Source organism: Pleurodeles waltl, chromosome 10 (assembly GCF_031143425.1).
Source record: "Pleurodeles waltl isolate 20211129_DDA chromosome 10, aPleWal1.hap1.20221129, whole genome shotgun sequence".
Lineage (NCBI taxonomy): Eukaryota > Metazoa > Chordata > Amphibia > Caudata > Salamandridae > Pleurodeles > Pleurodeles waltl.
Window position 1 is genome coordinate 573587328 of NC_090449.1, and position 24587 is coordinate 573611914.

General features: G+C 52.5%; 1 protein-coding gene and 1 pseudogene across 3 annotated transcripts in view; both read left to right on the forward strand.

Annotated features, from left to right (window-relative positions):
- LOC138261722 (5-beta-cholestane-3-alpha,7-alpha-diol 12-alpha-hydroxylase-like) overlaps window positions 1-24587 on the forward strand; it is a 298234-nt gene that overhangs the window by 147371 nt on the left and 126276 nt on the right. The gene's annotated exons all lie outside the window — the stretch shown is intronic.
- LOC138261075 (5-beta-cholestane-3-alpha,7-alpha-diol 12-alpha-hydroxylase-like) lies at window positions 11032-24334 on the forward strand (annotated as a pseudogene).

The following is a 24587-nucleotide window of genomic DNA, read 5'->3' on the forward strand; positions in this document are numbered from 1 at the left end:
GAAACACCGCGGGCCATATTTATACTTTTCGACGCACAACTGCGCCAACGCAGTTGTGCGTCAAAAAATCTAACGCCGGCTAACGCCATTCTGAAGCACCATGCGGGCGCCGTATTTATTCAATGACGTTAGCCGGCGTTAGCCGGCGGAGCTGCCTGGTGTGCGTAAAAAAAAATGACGTACACCAGGCAGCGCCGGCGTAGGGGAATACGGAGCTTGGGCGTCAAAAAATGGGGCAAGTCAGGCTGAGGCAAAGTTTTCGCCTCAACCCGATTTGCGCCATTTTTTTTTACTCCCAACCCCCATTGAAATGACTCCTGTCTTAGCAAAGACACGAGTCATGCCCCCTTGCCCACTGGCCATGCCCAATGGCCTTCTGTCCCCTGGGCATGGTCATTGGGCATAGTGGCATGTAGGGGGGCACAAATCAGGCCCCCCTATGCCACAAAAAAAAAAAAATACTTACCCGAACTTACCTTAAGTTCCCTGGGATGGGTCCCTCCATCCTTGGGCGTCCGCCTGGGGTGGGCAAGGGTGACAGGGGGGGTCCCTGGGGGCATGGGAGGGCACCTCTGGGCTCCTTCCGAGCCCACAGGTCCCTTAACGCCTGCCCTGACCAGGCTCTAAAAAACGACGCAAAAGCGGCTGGACGTCATTTTTTTTGACCCGCCCACTCCCGGGTGTCATTTTTGCCTGGGAGTGTAAATACGGCACACATGCCTCGGAGTCATTTTTTAGAGGGGGACGCCTATCTTGCATATCATTAACGAAAAGTAGGTGTCCACGCAAAAAAATGACGCAAACTCCATGAACTTTGGCGCTAGACGCGTCTAACGCCAGAGTATAAATATGGAGTTCGTTTTGAGTCGAATTTGCGTAAAAAAAACCCACGCAATTCCGGCGCAAACAGAGTATAAATATGCCCCCGCATCTTTATCTGCACAAAACATACATTGTTCCGCTATGTTCTGTGTGCTTATATCTAAAAAAAGGTCCTTTGTGAGGCAATATACGCTAAGTTGTAAGTACCGTATCGGTCATCTTGTTTCATGTTATACAAATCATAAAATCCCTCCCTATTGGACTGAAAACCGTACTGCATCCACTCGTGCATAGGTAACCATATGAGTTATGCATGAATCTACAGCACACTGTAGCAGCAAGGTTATACTGCCGCCCTCTTATATATGGGCATCCTGGATGCTACTAGTAGCTTTTCTTTGCTATCAACCTAACTTTTTCTAATAAAATAGTAAAGAACTAAGATTATGGAGAATTAGGCCACACACTTTCGTCACCCTTTACATGTGGAAGTATAATGGCCAGGACGTAAACTAAAGGTTTTACAGAGATAAGTGATGCACTCACTGTCTACCATATTTACAGATGAGTAGACTGTCTTGGAGAATAAAGATAAACTAATGAACTGGACAGAAAGGTCATAAGCTCTACTGTCCAACTTTGGCAGAAGATGACGTACCCAGAAGAAAAATTACACCCATAGAGGTTTAGTGCAGATCACCAGCCTCTTTTTGGAGGGAATTATCCTGTCTTAAAAGATACATAGAAATGCAGTATTGGGGTTATGCCACAGAGACTTTGCATCAGTAAACAAAAAGTACATTTTTGTGTCTACCTAATTTGTCCATACCATAGATTTCTGTTGTGCCAATATAATTTTGAAAACATAATTCGGGAAGCGAGAGTCAACTCGTATGATGAAACCGATTTTATGACTGTGTTGCTACTTAGGTAATGTAAGTGAAGTAAACAGATGTTGCCGCAAACGCATTGACATTGTTCACATTTGAAAACTGAAGAGAATGGATTTACTTCCCTTCTCATTAGTAAAGCAAAGCAAAAATAGCGTGAGGTCCGTTTCTGTAATTTTTGCCAAGGTACAAATACAATTTAGTCAATTCCCAACTGTACTAAAAGTAAAAAATGCTACAAATTAATTTGATTTGTTGAAGGGTTTCTTTTTAATTGCTGCAAAGTAACACTGGACTGGAGACGCAAAGCCACACTGTATGCATGGCTATCAACTGTGCAGCCGATGCAGTGTCACATGGGCCCAGAACTGTTAGGGACCCACTGCACCTAAATTCCGTCTGTCATTTATTTAGAAAATCATATGATAGAGCCCCAATTTCAGTGCCATCCCCATTGCCCGTGACAATTTTTCTAAGTAGCTTCATCATACCAAAAACTAAGGACACATAGGTGGTCATTACAACCCTGGCGGTTGGTGTTAAAGCGGCGGTAAAAAAATTGGAACTATGACCGTGGCGGAAACCGCCAACAAAGACAGCCACTTAACACTCCGCCAGCCACGGCGGTACAAACAAACAGCTTGGCGGTCACCGCCAACAGACAGGCGGAGGACAATGTACCGCCCACAGTATCACAACCTACCAATCCGCCACCTTTTCCGGGGCGGATTCACCGCGAACAAAAACACAGCAGAAACAGGACTTCGAAGGGAAAACGCTCACCTTTACACACCCCACAAGGAATCCGGACACCATGGAACCCGAGCTCCAGATCCTGCCAGCCATTATATTCTTGCTCCTCTACCAGGAGCACGAACGACGGCGGCAAAGACCACTGTGAGTACTGCACCTACAACAAAGGGGAGGGGGGAGGGAAAAAACAGGGACACACACACACAACACCCCACCCCCACCCTCACCCACTACAACACACACACTAATATAGCATGATCCATTGCAGTTACACCCCCCAAACCCCCTGGAAGAATGCAAAGACAAAAGGAAATGAGTGTAACCATTGTAATATATTAAAATCCAGTACGCAAAAAATATGTATACACTATAAACAAATATATACACCAAGAATAGTAGTCCAGGTAGTGCTCCATTGAAGTCCGTGGAACACTGGGCCCACACGGCATGGGCAAGGCCCACACTCAATCTCCGAACATGGCGGAGAGAACACTGCAGGGGCATCAGATAGCAATAAAACAGACACCTCAGGGGGAAGGGAGAGGGGGGGCACCTCAACCGGATGAGTGTACGACACCAAATCCACAAGGGGGCCACATGCCCACTGTTCAATCCTGGGGAGTGCAAAGCCACAGTCTCTCAAGTCTCTACAGTGGCTGGGTTGCCCACTGTTCAATCCTGGGGAGTGCAAAGCCACAGTCTCTCAAGTCTCTACAGTGGGTGGGTTGCCCACTGTACCATCCGGGGGAGTGCAAAGCCACAGTCTCTCAAATGGATAACAGTCTCCACTGGCTCTGGAGAGGGCCATGTGCCCAGAGTGCTTCATCCTCCCAAGGACAGAGGTAGTGGATGTATCTCTCACTGGTTCTGGAGGGGGCCTTGTGCCCAGAGTGCTTCATCCTGCCAAGGACTGAGGTAGTGGATGTATCTCTCCACTGGTTCTGGAGGGGGCCTTGTGCCCAGAGTGCTTCATCCTGCCAAGGACAGAGGTAGCTGGTGCTGGCGGTCCTTTATGGCCCAGCGGGGCTGGTGCTGGCGGTCCTGTCTGGCCCAGCAGAGCTGGTGCTGGCGGTCCTTTATGGCCCAGCGGGGCTGGTGCTGGCAGCCCTTTATGGCCCAGCGGGGCTGGTGGTCCTTTATGGCCCAGCGGGGCTGGTGCTGGCGGTCCCTTATGGCCCAGCGGGGCTGGTGCTTGCGGTCCTGTCCTGGGCAGCTGGGCTGGTGCTGGTGGTCCTGTCCTGGGCAGCTGGGCTGGTGCTGGCGGTGGCCTCCTGGGCAGCTGGGCTGGTGCTGGCGGTGGCCTCCTGGGCAGCGGGGATGATGGCGATGGCGGTGGCCTTCTGGGCAGCAGGATGATGGTGGTGGCCTCCTGGGCAGCAGGGCTGGTGCTGGCGTTGGCCTCCTGGGCAGCGGGGATGATGGCGGTGGCCTCCTGGGCAGCGGGGATGATGGCGGTGGCCTTCTGGGCAGCGGGGATGATGGCGGTCTTCTCCGCCATGCTGCTCTTCCCAGACTTGCTGAGTTTCTTGTGGCCCTTCCCGAACTTGGAAGATGTCGCAGCTGACTCCACACTCCCACCTGTACCCCTGGGAGCGGCTTTGGTGGCTGAAGTGTTCCCCCTCTCCCACTGGGCACTGGCCAACTTTTGATGCTTGACAGGTGTGGGACTGTCTGTGCTGTGGCTCCGTGCCACACTGGCTTCCCTGCTGTCCAGTGCACTCCAGATTCCGGTGACTACAGGCACCACTGGTCCTGGAGATGTTGTGGCTGAGTTGCTAGGTTGGGACCTGGAGAGTCAGGCCCTAGGAGACTGAGGGGGTGGGGGAGGTGAGGGAAAGAGCTCAAGGTTGGACAGGAAAAGTTTCTTGGGAACACTGGGAAGGGTAGCTGGAGGGGGTTTCAGAGTGGAGGAAGAGGTTGTGGTTGTAGGAGGTGTTCGTTTGGTGACTTTGGGTGAAGGTGCATGCGCTGGAGGCTGTTGTGAGGTGGATGGCTGTTGGGTAGGTGTGTGCCTGCGTTTGTGTATCTTGGGAGGTGGCGTCACAGACACACTGGGAGAGGACACAGGGGACGTGTGAATGGTAGTGGGGGTGGTGACCGCACGTGAGTGGGGTGTGGTGGTGTGTGTGCTGGTGATGGAAGTAGGGGCTGTAGATGTAGTGCATGCAGGTGTGAGTGGAGACGAGACTGAGAGGGAGGAGGGAGACGAGGAGGAGGGGGACACAGTGGAGGCAGTGGATGTTGGTGTGTCTGCATGTTTGTGATGCTTGCGTGAGTGCCTGTGGGATGTGTGGGGCTTATGTTTGCCTGAGCTTCCCTTGTGTGTTGACGTGTGTGCATGCTGGTCTGAAGGTGTGCTTGGGATAGGCTGAGGTAGAGGGGATTGGGTCTGGGTGGAGGAAGTCAGAGGGGGATAGGCTAGAGACAGGGACAATAGCTGCCATCAGTGCTGAGGCCAGAGTCTGAAAAGCTCGCTGAAGGGCTGCCTGACCAGAATGAATGCCCTCCAGGAATGCATTTGTTTGTTGCAACTACCTTTCTGCACTCTGGATGGCATTCAAAATGGTAGACTGCCCAACAGTGAGGGACCTGAGGAGGTCAATGGCCTCCTCACTAAGGGCAGCAGGGGTGACTGGGGCAGGGCCTGAGGTGCCTGGGTGGAAGGTGATGCCCACCCTCCTGGGTGAGCGGGCACGGGGCAAAGGTTGAGGGGTTGCTGGGAGGGCGGTGCTGGTAGGGGGGGTGGCGGCAGTACCTGTGGATGCGGGGGCACAGATATTGCCGCCACTACAAGGGAGCTGCCATCAGAGGACGAGTCCGTATCACTAGTGTCAGCTCCTGTCCCCGCCATGGAGCTCCCCTGGCCCTCCGTCCCACTGGTGAATTCCGAGTCCGTAGTCTCGCCCTCCAGGGCCATGTGGCATGCAGCTCCCTCCTGCTCCTGTGCCACTGATCCTCCGCCTGATGATGCTAATGCACCCAAGAACAGGGAGACCACAAAAAGGGGGGGAACAAGAGAAGAAAGACATGTTGAGTGCATGCATTACCGCTACCGTTGGCGGACACGACAGACACAGAAGCCCCCTGCACTATGCCGCGCACTTGGGGTCCACTGTTCAATCCCTGGGACATGGCCTACAAAGCTATGGTCGACATCTGCACACATGGATGTCACAGGAGCCTGACTAGGTGTACTTGGCACTGTACACAGGTGGGGTGGGGTGGCACAGGGTCTGCCAGAACAAGGGGACCTAACTAGCACACTCGCCCTGGCCTAGGGAAACCCACAGCCCACCTCCCCCACCCAGACACCTCCACTGCGTGCAAAATCAGCAGAATGAGAGTGTACTCACCCCTTTGTGGCTGCTGTGATGCCCTCAAGTGCCCATCCAACTCCGGGTACGCCACCGCCAGGATCCTGAACATCAGGGGGGTCATGGTGCGACGGGCACCCCTCCCACGTTGGGAGGCCATCCCCAGCTGGGCCTCCGCCGTCTTCTTGCTCCAGCGGCGAATGTCCTCCCATCGCTTACAGCAGTGGGTGCTCCGTCTGTGGTAGACCCCCAGGGTGCGGATGTCCTTGGCGATGGCACGCCAAATATCCTTCTTCTGGTGGGCGCTGACCTACATGAATTGTACAGGGGAAAAAGAAAAGTTATTACCAACTGCACCGTCACAGTCATTGTCCCCCATCCCTACCCTTGCCGTGTGGCACATGCACTCACCGTCGTTTCATGCACGCCTCAATCTCCCCCCCATCTTTCATCCACCCCACTCCACACAGGCATAGCCCATACAGCATGCTCCCAGTGTACTTACCTGTCTGTCTGGAGGACCGTAGAGTAGCGTGTACTGGGGGAGGACCCCACCCACGAGTTTCTCCAACTCCTCCGATGTGAAGGCAGGGGCCCTTTCCCCAGACGCACAAGCCATTGTCTCTTCCAGACCGAGGTCACAGCAGCACTTGCAGTGTAGGTCCTCTTCTGTCGAAGATCAGGTATCGAGTGATTGAACAGATAGAAAATGGCAGTCACGTCCACGGCGGTGCGTACCGTCACCGCCGACGTACATCGTCATTGGCTCCTGGGACCCATAGGGTCCAATGTTAACCAATGCAGAATTGCGCCACAGTCTTCGACCGCCTACTGCGATGGTGTACAACGCCAGCGCAGTTACCTCACATCCCACTGTCCCACTTTACAGGTCAGGCAGCCGCCATTTCAGGGGCTCACATGGCTTAATTTTTAACTGCGTCACACATACTTAGGCCTTGCCTCAACACTCATACAGGCCACATTTCGGATTATGATTCGTGTTCTTTGTAAGCTGTGTGTACGTACCTCTGAGTTGGTTGACTCTGTGCTCGCTGTTGTCCTTCATAGGCACCGTCCGTCGGTGTACAGACCGCTGGTGGACCTGTCGACAATGGAGGAAAGACATGTGATCATCACCTACAGGCTTGATCATGCCACAATCCTGGAACTGTGTGCCCAGCTGGAGCCAGACCTGATGTCAGCTATCCGCCATCCCACAGGAATCCCCCTCTAGTGCAGGTGCTGTCAGTACTCCATTTCCTTGCAAGTGGGTAATTTCAAACAACAGTGGCCATAGCATCAGGGATGTCCCCGCGTATGTTTTCCAACGCGTTGTCCAGAGTGTTGTCTGCCCTGCTGAAACATATGCGGAGCTACATCATTTTCCCTCAGGTGGAGGATTTGCCTACAGTGAAAGGTGACTTCTATGCCCTGGGACATATCCCCAACATCATAGGTGCCATTGATGGGACACATGTGGGTTTGGTACCCCGCGCAGGAGTGAACAGGTGTACAGAAACCAGAAGAGTTATCATTCCATGAATGTGCAGATGGTGTGTTTGGCAGACCTGTACATCTCCCATATGAATGCCAAATTCCCTGGCTCAGTGCATGATGCTTACATCCTGTGGAAGAGCAGCATCCCTTATGTGATGGGTCAACTCCAGAGGCACCGCGTGTGCCTATTAGGTGAGCACCTGGAAGAAAGTCAGTGGGAATGGTTGTCTGGGTCTGGGGATATCCCTACAGGTTAGTGTGTGTCTAATAGTTGCCCTCGCCATTTGCACGTGACTTTGGTTATCCCAACCTGTCATGGCTACTGACCCCAGTGAGGAATCCCAGGACAAGGGCAGAGGAACGCTACAATGAGGCCCATGGGCGAACTAGGAGGATTATAGAGCGGACCTTCGGCCTCCTGAAGGCCAGGTTCTAGTGCCTCCATATGACAGGTGGATCCCTATTCTACTCACCAAAGAAGGTGTGCCAGATCATCGTGGCCTGGTGTATGCTTCACAACTTAGCTTTGCGACGACAGGTGCCTTTTCTGCATGAGGATGGTCCAGATGGCGGTGTTGTGGCAGCTGTGGAGCCTGTGGACAGTGAAAACGAGGAAGCAGAAAAAGAGGACATCGACAACAGGAACTCGGTTATCCTGCAATACTTCCAGTGACACACAGGTAAGAATACAAACATGCCTACTACATGTACTTTAACACTACTACCTCTCTACTGTCTGTCGTTTTCACCCAGTGTATGGTCACTGAGTTGTCACTTTCCATTGCGATTTCACAGATGTGGGTCCCACTGTGTGACATCTGCTTTGTTTCCTCATGGACTAGAGCTGTGTTACATAGGTATGTTGACATTACAATTGTAAGAGCATTTTGTCACTGTAATTGTTAATACACTATTTCGAAATCACAGACTGACTCCAGATTGTTTTGTGCTTCAAGGGTGTTTATTTATGTGCTCAATATTGGAGGGGGTTGTAAAATGGTGAGGGATGATGGTGGAGGAATGTCCATGGCAGAGTCCAGTCTATTAGTCTCACAGGTGCATTTCCCAAATGGGAATAGGAAGTGGAGCTGGGGCAGTTTGAGGATGGACAGGGTGACAAGGTGGGACAGAAGGATGACATTCAGGGTGGTTCATTTCTTGGCGGGGGTCTTGGCATCGTTCTCTGTCTTTGTCCTGGATCTCAGGGACTGTTTGCAGGGTGGTTCTCCCTCTGCAGGGGGTGGGGTGCTGGTGTGGTGGTCCTGTGGCGGTGCCTCCTGTCCACTAGCGCCGGCAGAGGTGGTGGGCAGTTCATCGTCCAGGCTAGTGTCAGGGGCCCCTTTTTGTGCCACAGTGTCCCTCCTGGTGTTGAGGACTTCCTTCAGCACCCCTACGATGGTGCCCAGGGTAGACTTGATGAATCTGAGTTCCTCCCTGAAGCCCAAATACCGTTCCTCCTGCAGGCGCTGGGTCTCCTGAAAGTTGGCCAGTACCGTTGCCATTGTCTCCTGGGAATGGTGGTAGGCTCCCATGATGTTGGAGAGGGCCTCGTGGAGATTGGGTTCCCTGGGCCTATCCTCCCCCTGTCGCACAGCAGCCCTCCCAGTTCCCCTGTGCTCCTGGGCCTCCGTCCCCTGGACCGTGTGCCCACTGCCATCAGGTCCCTGTTGTTGTTGGGGTGGTGGGTTAGCCTGGGTTCCCTGTAGTGGTGGACACACTGCTGATTGACGTGTCCTGGGGACAGAGGTATGGGCCCGCTGGGTGGGTGCTGTGCTGGTGTTTCCAGAGGGGGAAGCTCTGTGGTGTCCTGTGACTGTGTCAGGGGAACCGACTGTTCAGAGGTCCCAGATGGGCTGGGCTGGTCATCTAGATCCAGTTGGACAGAGCTGCTGTCATCACTGTGGGCCTCTTCTGTTGGTGGTGTGGACATGTGTGAACCCTCCTGTCCGGTGACGTTGAGTAGGGGTCCTGCAGGGGTATAAAAGGATGTTTATTGCCACTGTTTGTGCCATGGTGTGCAATGGGTGGGTGACCGCGTACCCTAGTGCTTGCATTCCTGTGTGGAACCTTGTGTGATGGTGGTTTAGGGGGGTGTATGGGTATGTGCAGTGGCCATGCTTTGGTGATGGGTGTCCATGCTTTGTTGTTGCATGCATGGCTTGGTGTTGGGATGTGTGGTGTGTGATATTGGGATATTTGTGAGGAGTTGGAGTGTTGGGGTGAGGGCGAGGGTGGGGGTATGTGATGGCTTGCAGGTAGGGCGGGGATGTAATAGTTAAGATGTGACTTACCAGAGTCCATTCCTCCATCTACTCCTGCGAGGCCCTCAGGATACAGAATCGCCAAGACTTGCTCCTCCCATGTCGTTAGTTGTGGGGGAGGAGGTGGGGGTCTGCCGCCAGTCTGCTGAACTGCAAGGTGGTGTCTTGAGACCACGGAACACACCTTCCCCCGTAGGTCGTTCCACCTCTTCCTGACGTCATCCCTATTTCTTGGGTGCTATCCCACTGCGTTGACCCTGTCCACTATTCTGCACCATAGCTCCATCTTCCTAGCTATGGAGGTGTGCTGCACCTGTGATCCGAATAGCTGTGGCTCTACCCGGACGATTTCCTCCACCATAACCCTGAGCTCCTCCTCAGAGAACCTGGGGTGTCTTTGCTGTGCCATGGGGTGGTGTGGGTGATGTGTGGGGTGGTGTGTGTAGTGATGTGTGGGGTGATATTTAGTGGTGTGTTGTGTGAGGTGTGTGGAAGTTATGTGGGTGATGGTATTGTGTGCCTGTGGATGCTTGGTAGTTGTTTGTAGTGTCTCTCTCTGGCCTTCTCTCGGTAATTTTGTCATCGGGGTTTATGGGTGATGTGGGCATGTGTTTTATATTGTAATGGGTGTGTGGGAGTGGTGTGTGTATGTGTATCAGGTGTGTGTATTTCGAATTGTCCAATGTGGCTGTGTTTTGTAAGAGTGTGTGTATTTTGAGCGCGGCGGTACCGCCAATGGAATACCGCAGTTGAAAGACCGCCGCGTGGATTCATGTGTCGTGATAGTGTGGGCGTATTTCTGTTGGCGTGACGGTGGAGGTTTTGTTTTCGCCGGTTTATCACTGACCTTTGGTGTGGCGGACTTGTGTGGGTGTCTGAATTTTGGCGGATTCCGAGCAGTGGGTCATAATGACCGTGGCGGAATTCCGCTGCCCCTGTGGTGTGTTGGCGGTATTCTGCACGGCGGTAAACGGCTTTTACCGCCAATGTTGTAATGACCCCCATATTGCTTAAAAATAGAGCATCCACGTTGCAGAGGTAGCCTACACCCATCTTCATCTTGGTTAAAGGAAAAAGCCTGTTCAGAAAGATAAAAACAGGTCTCTACCTTCCAACTCCACTCTTAGAGGTGCCTGTATTGCCGAGACAGACAACTACACACAATACCGGGGAAAGTTGTTGATTGCTGTCACAAACTATGACTTAATTCAGTCTTTTGGAAGTATTTACTGTAACAAATGTATTGCAGGTCTCAAGTGACATTGGTGGTTGACCTTTACTTCCTAGTTCCTTTAAGAATTTTTTACCTTCCATTAGGAATATAACCTATGTTCCCACTTGGAACGAAAACAGGGTAAACACCTTGAGATGGACTGAGTTTCACTTATTTCATCCAGCACTAACGTTTTCACAATGACTGAAAACGTATTTTTTTTGTTTTTGTTTTCCAGGAACTTTGGCATCGCAAATCAAACAGAAAACACTTTTGCAGATATGCCTTTCTTTGTACCCCTCGTGATAATGTTGATCTTCTCTGCCCTTGGTGGGCTTTATCTTCTGGGATTGTTTCGCCGAAGAAGAACGAACGAGCCTCCTTTGGACAAAGGCATTATTCCATGGTTAGGTCATGCTCTGCAATGCAAAGACAATGCTGCAGAGTTTTTGAAGAAGATGCAGGAGAAGCATGGCGACATTTTCACGGTGCACATTGGAGGTTACTACATCACTTTTCTGATGGACCCGCTTTCTTTTGACTCGGTGTTGAAGGAATCACGGTCTAAATTGGACTTTGAAAAGTTTGCTCAAGACTTATCAGCCAGGTTTTTCAGCTACTATTCCACACCAAGTGGCCCTAAACATCTGCAAACATCAAGTATAAAATATCTAATGGGGGATGGACTTGTGGTCGTGACTCAGGCAATGATGGAGAACGTACAAAAACTGATGCTTTACAGTGTTGGTTCAGGGGAACACAACAGAACCTGGAAGCAGGATGGACTTTCCCATTTCACCTATAAGATAGTTTTTCGTGCTGGATATCTGTCATTGTTTGGAAATGAGTCAGCCAAGCAAGCAGGAAGCACAGAAAAGGCCAAGGAACTGGATCGGGTCCTTTCAGAGGAATTGTATCATGAGTTCAGAAAATATGACCGCCTCTTTCCTCGTTTGGCTTACACCATTCTTTCCCTCAAGGAAAAGCTGGAAGTTGACCGTCTTAAAAAGTATTTCTGAAATAAGCTGTCTGCGAAGAACATTATGAACAAAGATAATGTTAGTGTACGGATCTCTGACCAGTTACAGTGCCAGAATGAAAAAGGGATGGAAGAATACATGCAAGATAGATTAATGTTTGTACTTCTCTGGATATCTCAAGTAAATACTGGGCCTTCGAGTTTCTGGCTTCTCCTGCACTTGATGACGAACCCAGAAGCTATGAAGGCTCTGAGAGAAGAAATTGACCATGTAATTAAAACATCTGGGCAAGAGGTAAAGCCAGGTGGGCGACTTTTAATTCTTACTAAGGACATGTTGTTGAAGACACCTGTTCTGGACAGTGCAGTGGAAGAGTCTCAGCGAATGACGGCTGCCCCAGTTCTGATGCGACTGTGTGGAGAACATGAATGTTAGGATGGCAGATGGTCGGGAATATGCTATCCGCAAAGGAGACAGAGTAGCATTATTTCCATACATCGCTGTACACATGGACCTAGAGATGCATCCAGAACCTCATATTTTTAAATACAACCGTTTTCTTAATCCTTATGGCTCTAAAAAAGTAGATTTCTACAAGAATGGGAAAAAGGTGAAATATTTCTCTGTGCCATGGGGTGCTGGAACCTCAATTTGCCCTGGACGTTTCTTTGCAGTCAATGAATTAAAACAATTTGTATTTTTGATGTTGACCTATTTTGAGTTTGCGCTGCTGAACCCCCAAGAGGACATCCCTCCTTTAGACCAAAAGCGGTGGGGGTTTGGTACCATGCATCCAACTCATGACATCCAATTTAAATACCGTCTTCGGTTTTCAAATGGAAATATTGGAATTATGGGGGTCATTCTGACCTCGGCGGTAAAAGTCGCTTACCGCCGGCCAGAAGGCCACCATAACACCGCCGCGGCCGCGGTAAACCGCCACGGCCATTCTGACCCGCAACTGGCAAACCGCCAAAATTCCGACATCCACAAAAGTCCGCCACACCAAAGGTCAGCGGGAAACTGGCGATGACCAAACCTCCACCGTCACGCCAACAGAAATACGCCCATACCATTCCGACCCACAAATCCCTGCAGCGGTCTTTCAACCGCGGTATTCCATTGGCGGTACACACCGCCACGGTCAAAATACACACACCTTTACAAAACACTACCACATTGGATAATTCAAAATACACACACCTGAGACACATACACACACCACTCCCACACACCCAATTAAATATAAAACACACAACCACATCACCCACAAACCCCTACGACCACAATTGCGAGTGAAGGACAGAGAGAGAGAGCACAGCATAGAGTACACCATCACACAGAGGCAAATCACAACATCACCCACACAATTTCCACGCACAAAACACCATACACCACCACACTCACTACACTCAACAACATATACACCACCCCTCACCTCATCCACACCACCCCATGGCACCCCAAAGACACCCCAGGTTCTCTGACGCAGAACTCAGGGTCATGGTGGAGGAAATAGTTTGTGTAGAGCCCCAGCTCTTCGGGGCACAGGTGCAGCACACCACCATTGCCAGGAAGATGGAGCTATGGCAAAGAATAGTGGACAGGGTCAACGCTGTGGGACAGCATCCACGCAATCGGGACGACATCAGGAAGCGGTGGAACGACCTACGGGGGAAGGTGCGTTCCATGGTATCAAGGCACAACATTGCGGTGCAGAAGACTGGCGGCGGGCCCCCACCTACTCCCCCTGAATTCACAGCATGGGAGGAGGAAGTCTTGCACATCCTGCATCCTGAGGGCCTCGCAGGAGTAGGCGGAGGAATGGACTCTGGTAAGTCAAATCTTCACTACTCCATTCCCCCCACCCCACCTGCATGCCAAATCATATCCCCACCCTCACCCCCGAGCCCCATCACACCAACTCCTTGCAAATTGCTCACCATCACATCCCACCCATCCCAAAACCTAGCCCTGCGTGCGTCCCCAAAGCATGGACACCCATCCCCAAAGCATGCCCACTGCACACACCCATCACCCCCACAAGCCACCGTCACAAAAGCCCCCACAAGGGAATGCCAGCACTGAGGGACACGGCCACCCAACCATTACACGAAATGCCACACACAGAAGCAATAACCATACTCTTATACCCCTGCAGGACCCGAACGCCACCACACCGCCACGGAGGGTCCAGAGATGTCCATCCCACCCCCAGAAGAGGCCCCCAGTGATAACAGCAGCTCTGTCTCCCTGGACCCTGATGACCAGCCCGGCCCATCGGGGACCTCGGGACAGTCGGTTCCCCACAGACAGCCACAGGCTACACCAGACCTAACCCCCTCTGGGAACACCAGCACAGCTCCCACCCAGCGGGCCCATGCCTCTGTCCCCAGGACACGTCAATCAGCGGTGTGTCCACCACTACAGGGCACCCAGGTTGACCCACCACCCCAACAACAACAGGGACCTGGGGGCAGTGGTCGTGGGCACACCGTCCAGGGGACAGAGGCCCAGGGAAACAGGGGAACTGGGAGGGCTGCTGTGCGACAGGGGGGGGACAGGCCCAGGGAACCGACTCTCCAGGAGGCCCTCTCCTCCATCATGGGAGCATACCACCACTCCCAGGAGACGATGGCTACGGTACTGGCCAGGTTCCAGGAGATCCAGGTCATGCAGGAGCAACAGTACATGGGTTCAGAGAGGAACTGAGGAACATTAGTTCCGCAATGGGGACCATCGTCGTGGCCCTAACCCAGATAGTCACCACATTGCGGGACCATGTGGCACCACAAAGGGCCCCTGTCACTAGCCTGGACCAGGAACAGCCTACCACCTCCGCCGGCGCTAGTGGACAGGAGGCCCCCACACAACGACAGGCCACCAGAACCCCACCTCCTGCAGAAGAAGAACCACCCCGCAAGCGGAACCTGAGATCTCACAAGAAGACAGAGTAGGATGCCAAGACCCCCACCAGCAAACAATACCCCCTGATGTCATCCCACTGTCCCACATTGTCACCCTGTCCAACTTTGAACTGCCCCTGCTCCATCCTTCCACAGGCATATGGACAATGCACCTGTGCGACTGAGAACTGGACTCTGCCATGGACATTACTCCACCATCACCCATCCCCGTTTTACAATCATGTTCCTTAAATTTAGCACTTGAATTAAATCACTTCTTGCACTAAAAAAATCTGGAGTCTGCTTGTATTTTGAACAAATGTATTAGACATAACGGTGCCAAAATGTTCAGTTACATTGTGATGACAACATACCACTGTCACACAGCTGTAGTCCATGGGCAAACAAAGCAGAGGTCACGCAGTGGGGCCCACAGCTCTGAAAACGGAAGGGAAACTCACAACTCAGTTAACAGGAAATGGGGGGGAACTCAGACAGTAGAGAGGCAGGAGACTGTAAGTAAATGTAAAATGGCGTGGTTGATTCGTACCTGTGTGCTACTGAAAATACTGTTGTATCACTGTGTCCCTGTTGTCTGTGTCGTCCCCGTCGTCCTCCTCCTCTTCACTCTCCACAGGCTCCACAGCTGCTACAACACCACCATCTGGACCATCCTCCTGCAGGAAAGGCACCTGGCGTCGCAAAGCCAGGTTGTGAAGCATACAGCAGGCCACGATGATATGGCATACCTTCTTTGGTGAGTACATTAGGGATCCCCATGTCATATGCAGGCACCTAAACCTGGCCTTCAGGAGGCCGAAGGTTCTTTCTATAATCCTCCTAGTTCGCCCATGGGCCTCATTGTAGCGTTCCTCTGCCCTTGTCCTGGGATTCCTCACTGGGGTAAGTAGCCACGACAGGTTGGGGTAACCAGAGTCACCTATTAGCCACACACGGTGTCTCTGTAGCTGTTCCATCACATAAGGGATGCTGCTATTTCGCATGATGTACGCGTCATGCACTGACCCAGGGAACTTGGCATTTACATGGGAGATGTACTGGTCAGCCAAACAGACCACCTGGACATTCATAGAATGATAACTTTTTCTGTTCCTGTACACCTGCTCACTTCCACTGGGGGGAACCAAGGCCACATGGGTCCCATCAATGGCACCAATGATGTTGGGGATATGTCCAAGGGCATAGAAATCACCCTTCATTGTAGCCAAATCGGCCACCTCAGGGAAAACAATGTAGCTCCGCATGTATTTCATCAGGGCAGACAACACTCTGGACAAAACCTTAGAAAACATAGGATGAGACATCCCTGATGATATGGCCACTGTTGTTTGGAATGATCCACTTGCCAAAAAATGGAGTACTGACAGAACCTGCACCAGAGGGGGAATCCCTGTGGGTTGGCGAATGGGGGACATCAGGTCTGGCTCCAGCTGGGCACACAGTTCCTGTATAGTGGCTCGGTCAAGTCCTTATGTAAGTATGGCATGTCTTTCTTCCATTGTCGACAGGTCCACCAGCGGTCTGTACACGGGAGGATTCCTCCATCTCCTCGCAAGTCCCAGCGGACGGTGCCTAGGAAGGACAACATGGAGCACAGAGTCAAGCAACCCACAGGTACGTAACCACAGCTTGCACAGTACACGATTTGCTATGCATTGAATGGCTTGTATGAGTGGCAATGCAAGGCCTAGGCCTGTGTGACGCCGTAGAAATTCAGCCATGTGGGCCCTTGAAATGGCGGCTGCCTGACCTGTGAAGTGTGACAATGGGATGTGAGGTCAATGCGCTGGCGTGGCACACCGTGGCGGTAGGTGGTCGAAGACCGCGGCGCAAAGCAGCATTGGTTAACATTGAACCCTATGGGTCTCAGGAGCCAATGACGATGTGCGCCGGCGGTCGCGGTACGCACCGCCGCGGTACGCACTGCCACGGGCGTGACCGCCATTTTCTACTTGCTTAATCACTCTAGACCTGATCATCCACAGGAGAGGACCTATACTGCAAGTGCTGCTGTGAACTCGGTCTGGAAGAGACAATGGCTGCTGCGACTGGGGAAAGGGCCCCTGCCTTCACATCTGAGGAATTGGATAAACTTGTTGATGGGGTCCTCCCCCAGTATGCGCTACTCTACGGTCCTCCAGACCAACAGGTAAGTACACTGGGAGCACGTAGTATGGGCTATGCCTGTGTTGAGTGGGGTGGATGTAAGATGGTGGGGAGGGGAGCGAATGAGGAGTGCAACGCACAACAGATGAGAGCATGTGCCACATGGCAAGGTTGGGGAGGGGGGCCGCGCACATCGACCATGCAGAAAAGTGATGATATTTATTTTTCAACCCTGTACATGTCACATAGGTCAGCGCCCATCAGAAGATCGACATTTGGCGTGCCATCGCCAACGACGTCCGGGCCCTGGGGGTCCAAAACAGACGGGGCACCCACTGCCGTATGAGGTGGGAGGACATCTGCCACGGGAGCAGAAAGACCGCTGAGGCTCTGCTGGGGATGGCCTCCCAACGTAGGAGGGGTGCCAGTCGTCAATTGACCCCCCTGATGTCCCGGATCCTGGCGGTGGCGTACCCCGATTTGGATGGGCGCGTGAGGACATCACAGCAGACACAAGGGGGTGAGTATCAGCACATTCCGCTATATTAGCGCACAGTGGAGGCGTCTGGGTGGGGGAGGAGGGCTGTGGCTATCTCTAGGCCAGAGCGGTTTCTGTAGGCTAGGCCCCTCCATTAGACATGGCCCTGTGCCCCCGCCCCCCACCTCTGTAGGGTGCTAAGTACAGCTATCCATGGCCCGGACTCACCTATGTGTGCATTTGTCGTCCATAGACTTGTAGGCCAAGTCACTATAATTGAGTAGTGTACCCCGAGTGCGGGGCATAGTGCAGGGGGCTTCTGTGTCTGTCCTCTCCGCCAACGGTGCCGCCAATGCATGCACTCAACATGTCTTTCTTTCTTCTCCCCCCCCTTTTTTTTGGTTTTCCTGTTCATGTGTGCATTAGCATCATCAGGCGGAGGAGAAGTGGCATCGGTGCACGAGGGAGCTGCATCTCACATGGCCCCGGAGGGCCCTGCAACCGACTCAGAGTTAACCAGTGAGACGGAGGGCGAGGGGGGCTCCACAACGGGGACCCGTGGAGACGTCAGCGACACCGACACGTCCTCGGAAGGGAGCTCCCTTGTGGTGGCGGCAACATTCGTGCCCACCGCAACAACAGGTACAGCCGCCAACCAGCGCACCAGCTCCGCCCTCCAAGCAGCCCCTCAGCTTCCGCCCCGTGCCCGCTCGGGCAGGAAGCCGGCCATCTCCTTCGCCCCTGGCACCTCAGGTCCTGCCCCAGTTACCCCTGCTGCCCTCAGTGTGGAGATCATGGACCTCCTCCAGATGCTCATTGTTGGGCAGTCTAGCCTTTTGAATGCCATCCAGGGGGTAGAAAGGGAGGTGCATCGGAGCAATGCATACCTGGAGGGCATTCATTCGGGTCAGGCTGCCCATCAGCGATCGTTCAACGCTCTGGCCTCAGCACTGACGGCAGCAATTGTCCCTGTCTCTAGCCTCCCCCCTCCAACTTCCTCAACCCAGTCCCACTCCCCTGTTCCTCTGCCTATCCCAGACACACCTACAGACCAGCCTGCACACACCTCAACACCCAAGGGCAGCTCATCCAGACATAAGTACCACAGATCACACAAGCATTCACCCAAGCAACATCCACATGCAGACATGCCAACAGCCACTGCCTCCTCTGTGTCCCCCTCCTCCTCGTCTCCCTCCTCCCTCCCTGTGACGTCTCCACTCACACCTGCATGCACACCACCATCAGCCACTACGTCCATCACCACCACACCCACCAGAACAGTGCACACACGTGCAGTCACCACCCCCACTGCCATTTACACGTCCCCTGTGTCCTTTCCCAGTGTGTCTGTCACTCCCTCTTCCAAGCCACACAAACGCCGGCAGCCACCCACCCAACAGCCATCCACCTCATCACAGCCTCCAGCACAAGCACCTGCACCCAAAGACAGCACACTTGACTCTCCTACAACCACATCCTCTCCCTCCACTCCCATACCCACTGCACCTACCCTTCCCATTGCTCCTAAAAAGTTGTTCCTCTCCAAAATTAACCTCTTTGCATCACCTGACCCACCCCCTCCATCTCGTAAGAGTCCAAACAGCACCTCAGCCACCACAAGCCCTGCACCTACTAGGACCATCGTTCAGGGCTATTGGAGTCCACCAGCTCCTAGGGCAGGAACATCGGCCAGCAGCAAGGGGACAGCCAGCCCACCCCCTGGGAAAAGAACCAAAAAAGGGAAGGGCCGGCGCGACAGGCCTGAGACGGCTGCCCCCAAGGACACCACCCTTGCACCGTCACCTGGCCCATCAACAAAGGGAGGCAAGGGCCCCAGAGATTCGGCCAAGGGGGACAAGGGCAGCAGGGCGGACAAGTCCGGTAGCAGGTGAGCTGCCCAGGAGGGCCCCACCAGCCCCATTTGGGGTGTGACGGAGGACACCCACAGGCCCAGGAGTCCAGCACAGGAGGGCCCCGCAAGCGATAGGTCGGATGGCGACTGAGCGGGAATGATTGCCCAGATCTGGTTCCCTAGGAACACAAGACAAGCACCTCTGAACAGGGCCCCGCCGTGAGAAGCACCGCTGAACAGGGCCCCGCCAAGAGAAGCACAGCTGAACAGGGCCCCGCCGTGAGAAGCACCGCTGAACAGGGCCCCGCCGTGAGAAGCACCGCTGAACAGGGCCCCGCCGTGAGAAGCACTGCTGAACAGGGCCCCGCCGTCTCTGCACCGCTCCGCTGGGCCCTTCCTGTCAAGCACCGCTCCGCTGGGCCCTTCCTGTCAAGCACCGCTCCGCTGGGCCCCGCCGTCTCTGCACCGCTCCGCTGGGCCCCTCCTGTCAGGCACCGCTCCGCTGGGCCCTTCCTGTCAAGCACCGCTCCGCTGGGCCCTTCCTGTCAAGCACCGCTCCGCTGGGCCCTGCCGTCTCTGCACCGCTCCGCTGGGCCCCTCCTGTCAGGCACCGCTCCGCTGGGCCCTTCCTGTTAAGCACCGCTCCGCTGGGCCCTTCATCTCAAGCACTGCTCCGCTGGGCCCTTCAAGTCAAGCACCGCTCCGCTGGGCCCCACCGTCTCTGCACCGCTCTGCTGGGCCCCTCCTGTCAGGCACCGCTCCGCTGGGCCCTTCCTGTCAAACACCGCTCCGCTGGGCCCTTCATCTCAAGCACCGCTCCGCTGGGCCCTTCCTGTCAAGCACCGCTCCGCTGGGCCCCGCCGTCTCTGCACTGCTCCGCTGGGCCCCTCCTGTCAGGCACCGCTCCGCTGGGCCCTTCCTGTCAAGCACCGCTCCGCTGGGCCCTTCCTGTCAAGCACCGCTCCGCTGGGCCCCGCCGTCTCTGCACCGCTCCGCTGGGCCCCTCCTGTCAGGTATCGCTCTGCTGGGCCCTTCCTGTCAAGCAAGGCTCCACTGGGCCCTTCCTGTCAAGCACCGCTCCGCTGGGCCCTTCCTGTCAAGCACCGCTCCGCTGGGCCCTTCATCTCAAGCACCGCTCCACTGGGCCCTTCATCTCAAGCACCGCTACGCTGGGCCCCGACGTCTCTGCACTGCTCCGCTGGGCCCTTCCTGTCAAGCACCGCTCCGCTGGGCCCTTCCTGTCAAGCACCGCTCGGCTGGGCCCTTCCTGTCAAGCACCACTCCGCTGGGCCCCGCCGTCTCTGAACCGCTCCGCTGGGCCCTTCCTGTCAAGCACCTCTCCGCTGGGCCCTTCCTGTCAAGCACCGCTCCGCTGGGCCCTTCCTGTCAAGCACCGCTCCGCTGGGCCCCGCCGTCTCTGCACCGCTCCGCTGGGCGCCTCCTGTCAAGCACCGCTCCGCTGGGCCCTTCATCTCAAGCACCGCTGGCCCATTGGCAGGGCCGGATCTGTGTCGGGCAGGGCTTCACGAAGCACTCTGGGCACCATGCCTCCTCCATAACCAGTGGAGTCTGTAATCCACCAGATGGACTGTGGCTTTGCACTCCCCAGGATGGTACGGTGGGCAATCCACCCACTGTAGAGACTTGAGAGACTGTGGCTTTGCACTCCCCAGGATTGTACAGTGGGCATGGAGGCCCCTCGTGGATCTGGCGTTGTGGACTCATGTGGCTGAGGTGCCCCCCCTTCCCTTCCCCCTGAGGTGCCTGTGGTTTTATTATCTGATGCCCCAGCAGTGTTCTCTCCAATGGAATCGGGTCTCGTGTGTGGGCTTTTCCCATGTGTTTATGCACATTGGCCCATGAACAATGGCATGTAGCCAATATGTGCCGGACTTTTGGACTATGTATACATTGTTCATGTTGTGATTTATTTATTTTAAAAATCTCATATTTCACTTAAGTTCAAATATGCTTTAATATACTTCTATTTTAATGATCATTTTATTTTGTCTTTGAATTATTCCAGGGGGTTTGGGGGGTGTAAATCTGACTTGTTGCTCTGCATTGGTGTGTGGGGATTTTGGGGGGGGGGGGGGAGGGGGGTGTCGCGTATGTGTGTGCCCGTAATCTTTTCTCCTCCCCCCTCCCCTGTGTCGTAGGTGCAGTACTCACCGTTGTCTCCTGCGGCGGCGTTCGTGCTCCTGGTAGAGGAGCAGGTAGACAATCGCTGGTAGGATGTTTAATTCGGGTTCCATGCTGTCCAGATTCCTCGTGGAGTGTATAGAGGTGAGCGTTTTCCCGTTCGTGGTCTGTTTCCGCCGTGTTTTTATCGGCGGGGCTCCCGCCCCGGAAAAGGTGGCGGATTGGTGGGTCGTGATAGGGTGGGCGGTACATTGTCTGCCGCCTGTCTGTTGGCGGTGACCGCCGCGCTGTTTGTTTGCCCCGCCGTGGCGGTCAGAGTGTTAAAGTGGCGGCCTGTGTTGGCGGTTCCCGCCAGGGTCAGAATTCCATTTTTTTTGCCGCCTGCCTGTTGGCGGGTTGGCCGCCGCTTTAACACCGACCGCCAGGGTTGGAATGACCCCCTATGTTCTTTAATTGTTGCATTCGGAAGATTCTGACGCTAATGCCTTGAATCACTCAGCTATCTAGACGGCACTGTAAGTTGACAATCCAATAAACACACTGCACCCTCTATGCTTTTACCTGTATCCTGAATTGCAAATTGCCCTTGCTCTCTGGCACTGTTCACCAAACATAAAAGGAAAGGTTAGTTATTGTGGCCCACCTCCCTAAAAACTACTTTGTTACAACTCAATTTATATGTGGATATGTATTTGGTATTTGTATAGCATCAACCTAGTCAAAGGCAGAATTCATATTCCTGACTAATCCAAATAGCTTTTTGTGGACAACTAGCCCACTGTTCCATCAGGGTAAGACCATATTTGAGAGCACAATAATTCTACTACCTTTCAGTTTCAACTAAGAAGTTTAACCTTAGTTTATCATATAGCTCTCATTACGAGTTAAAATTGCAATTACGGGTGTTATAGGTCTCGGAAGTTCCAGGGCTGAAATCTCCCTATCCTATAATTTGGACCAAGAGCCACCAGGCTTTTCAGAAAGGCTTCAGGGGCTGGGGCTAAGCCTGTGGCAAACAACATTCCACAGCTATTCCCGCTGCCTGCTGCAGTCAGGGAGAAGCAGTAATGCTACCCACAGAAAGACACAAGTGACACAAGCAATCCCGTCACTTCCTTGTCTCCGACCATTTAACACCCCCACCAGAAGTTTCCAGTGTTGCTAGATTGGCTATTTCCTGCACAAATGGGAGACGTTTTTCCTATTTGTGTGGGGAAAAGATCCAATTGCAGGTGCCTAATTTTTGGGCGTTTATAAGCCCGTTGTGCGCAAAATGTAACCTGCGGCAGCACCAGCCTCATCAGTGTCAGAAGCTTTCCACTCCTGTGGAGGAGGTCGACACTTTGTTTTCATCACTGGCAAATCATTGTCAATGATGACAGCCGCCCTACAGCTACAGTCACTCACAGTCAGGTAGCCATGGCCACCCATGGTGCGATCTGACTATGTCACTTGACTGCTGTGCCAGTGCCCTTGAGTGAATGAGTGCAATTACCACACAGCAGGCAGCATCAACCTGTATGTGTGTGTCCACAGACCACCCCAGGCCCATGGCAAATCTGCCCTCAGGCTCAGTGTAGAATCCAATAAATGATGGTCGGACGCAGAGAGACACCTTCTTTTGAGGAGTTTATTTCCAAGTCAATTAGGACCCACTGAAAATCGCTGCTTACCAGGCGAAGTGCAGGACCGTTCTGCCTTTACCTGGGAACCAGGATTTTACATGAGAACATTACATACATCACAGAGACACGTAAAACATTTCACAAGATAGAAATGGAAAAAAAAGAAATGTTATGAAACGCTATGTGGATACTACAACACCCCCTTCCCATAAAACAATCAACTTAAATCGTAGTCTTGGAGATGTACAGGCAATCTACAAATTATTTTGCTATTAATAACATCAGGTACATATTGATAACTATTTGCATTTTAATAAGATGAAGAAGGAACAAAATCGTCACGCACCAAATCATCACACGTGTGTTGAACAACCTCAGAGGGGTGTCCCTCGGAAAAAACATCCTCTGTCACATTTAAGTTACAAGGATCAAGAGGTGGAGCTGTGTCAGGAGACACACTGTTATCGATACAGAACTTATTAGGCTCAAATAAAATGGAATTCTCATTAGTACAAACATGAGTTCTGTTATATACCTGTGCCTGCACATCAGAAATAGGAACAAGTCTAGATTTGGTCCACCAACCTTTGTCACGCACTAGAACAGCATTTTTTTGTGACCTTGTCAATCCTAAAAGGAAATGTAAATGTAGATTCCCCCTTTTTCACCTTAAAAGGTTTCTTAATAAGGACCCAATCACTTACACAAAATTCTATATCCTTAGTATGTTTTAACAAATCAAAATATTCTTTTTGTTTCCTGTGTTTGTTCTCAACTACTTCCCTCACAGAGATTGGAGAACCGTTACGTTTAGGAATCGAAGATTGCAAAGAGTCTAGCCAACCGGGTACTACCCTTGATCTACATTTCCTTCCTCTCAGCAACTCAAAAGGAGTAATTCCAGTAGTGGAATGAGGAGTGAAATGATACACCGCAATTTTCTTCCTAAGGAAATCCTCAACAGCAACACCAGAAGAAAGAGCAGACTGTATTCCGTCTTTAATAAAACGGTTCGCCCTTTCCACTAAACCATTCAAAGCAACTTGCATGTGAGTGATGTTATGATTGGTGAGAAAAGTTTTCATCATTTTAGAAACAAAATGAGTGCCATTATCAGTTACAATTTCCTTTGGAGCTTCCTCCAATGCAAAAACATTTTCAAGAAATTAAATAACTGAACTAGTGGAAGGAGAATCCAAAAAGGAGTAATATATCCACTTTGAATAATAATCAATCAAAACTATTGTACATCTTTTGGTTGCAGGGAGCAGATTGAATGGACCCGCAAAATCCAATGCTACCTTAGGCCAGGGCTGATCAGACCAGGGCACGCTTTGAAGAGGTTTCTGTACAGTATTCCAATGTTAGTCAGAAACCAAACATTGGGGACACAAATTAATAACATTCTCAACCTTCTTATTCATAGACGGCCACCAATAATGTTCCCTCAACTTCCTGCAAGTGGCAGTGATGCCCAAATGACCTTCATGAGCTAGTTTTATGATTCTATCCCTCAAGCTAATAGGTGGAATGAAACAGCCGTTGCAAACGCAAATATCATTTTCGCAAGATAATTCCGATGAAACTTGAGCAAATGGTTTCAAACAATCTGGGATACTACAAATGGGGGGCAACCTTTTTTTTTAAAATCCATAACTTTCAATAAAATTTCATCGTGTGCGGTGGCATTCATCCATTCAATCTTGGAAATTGATCCATTAAGA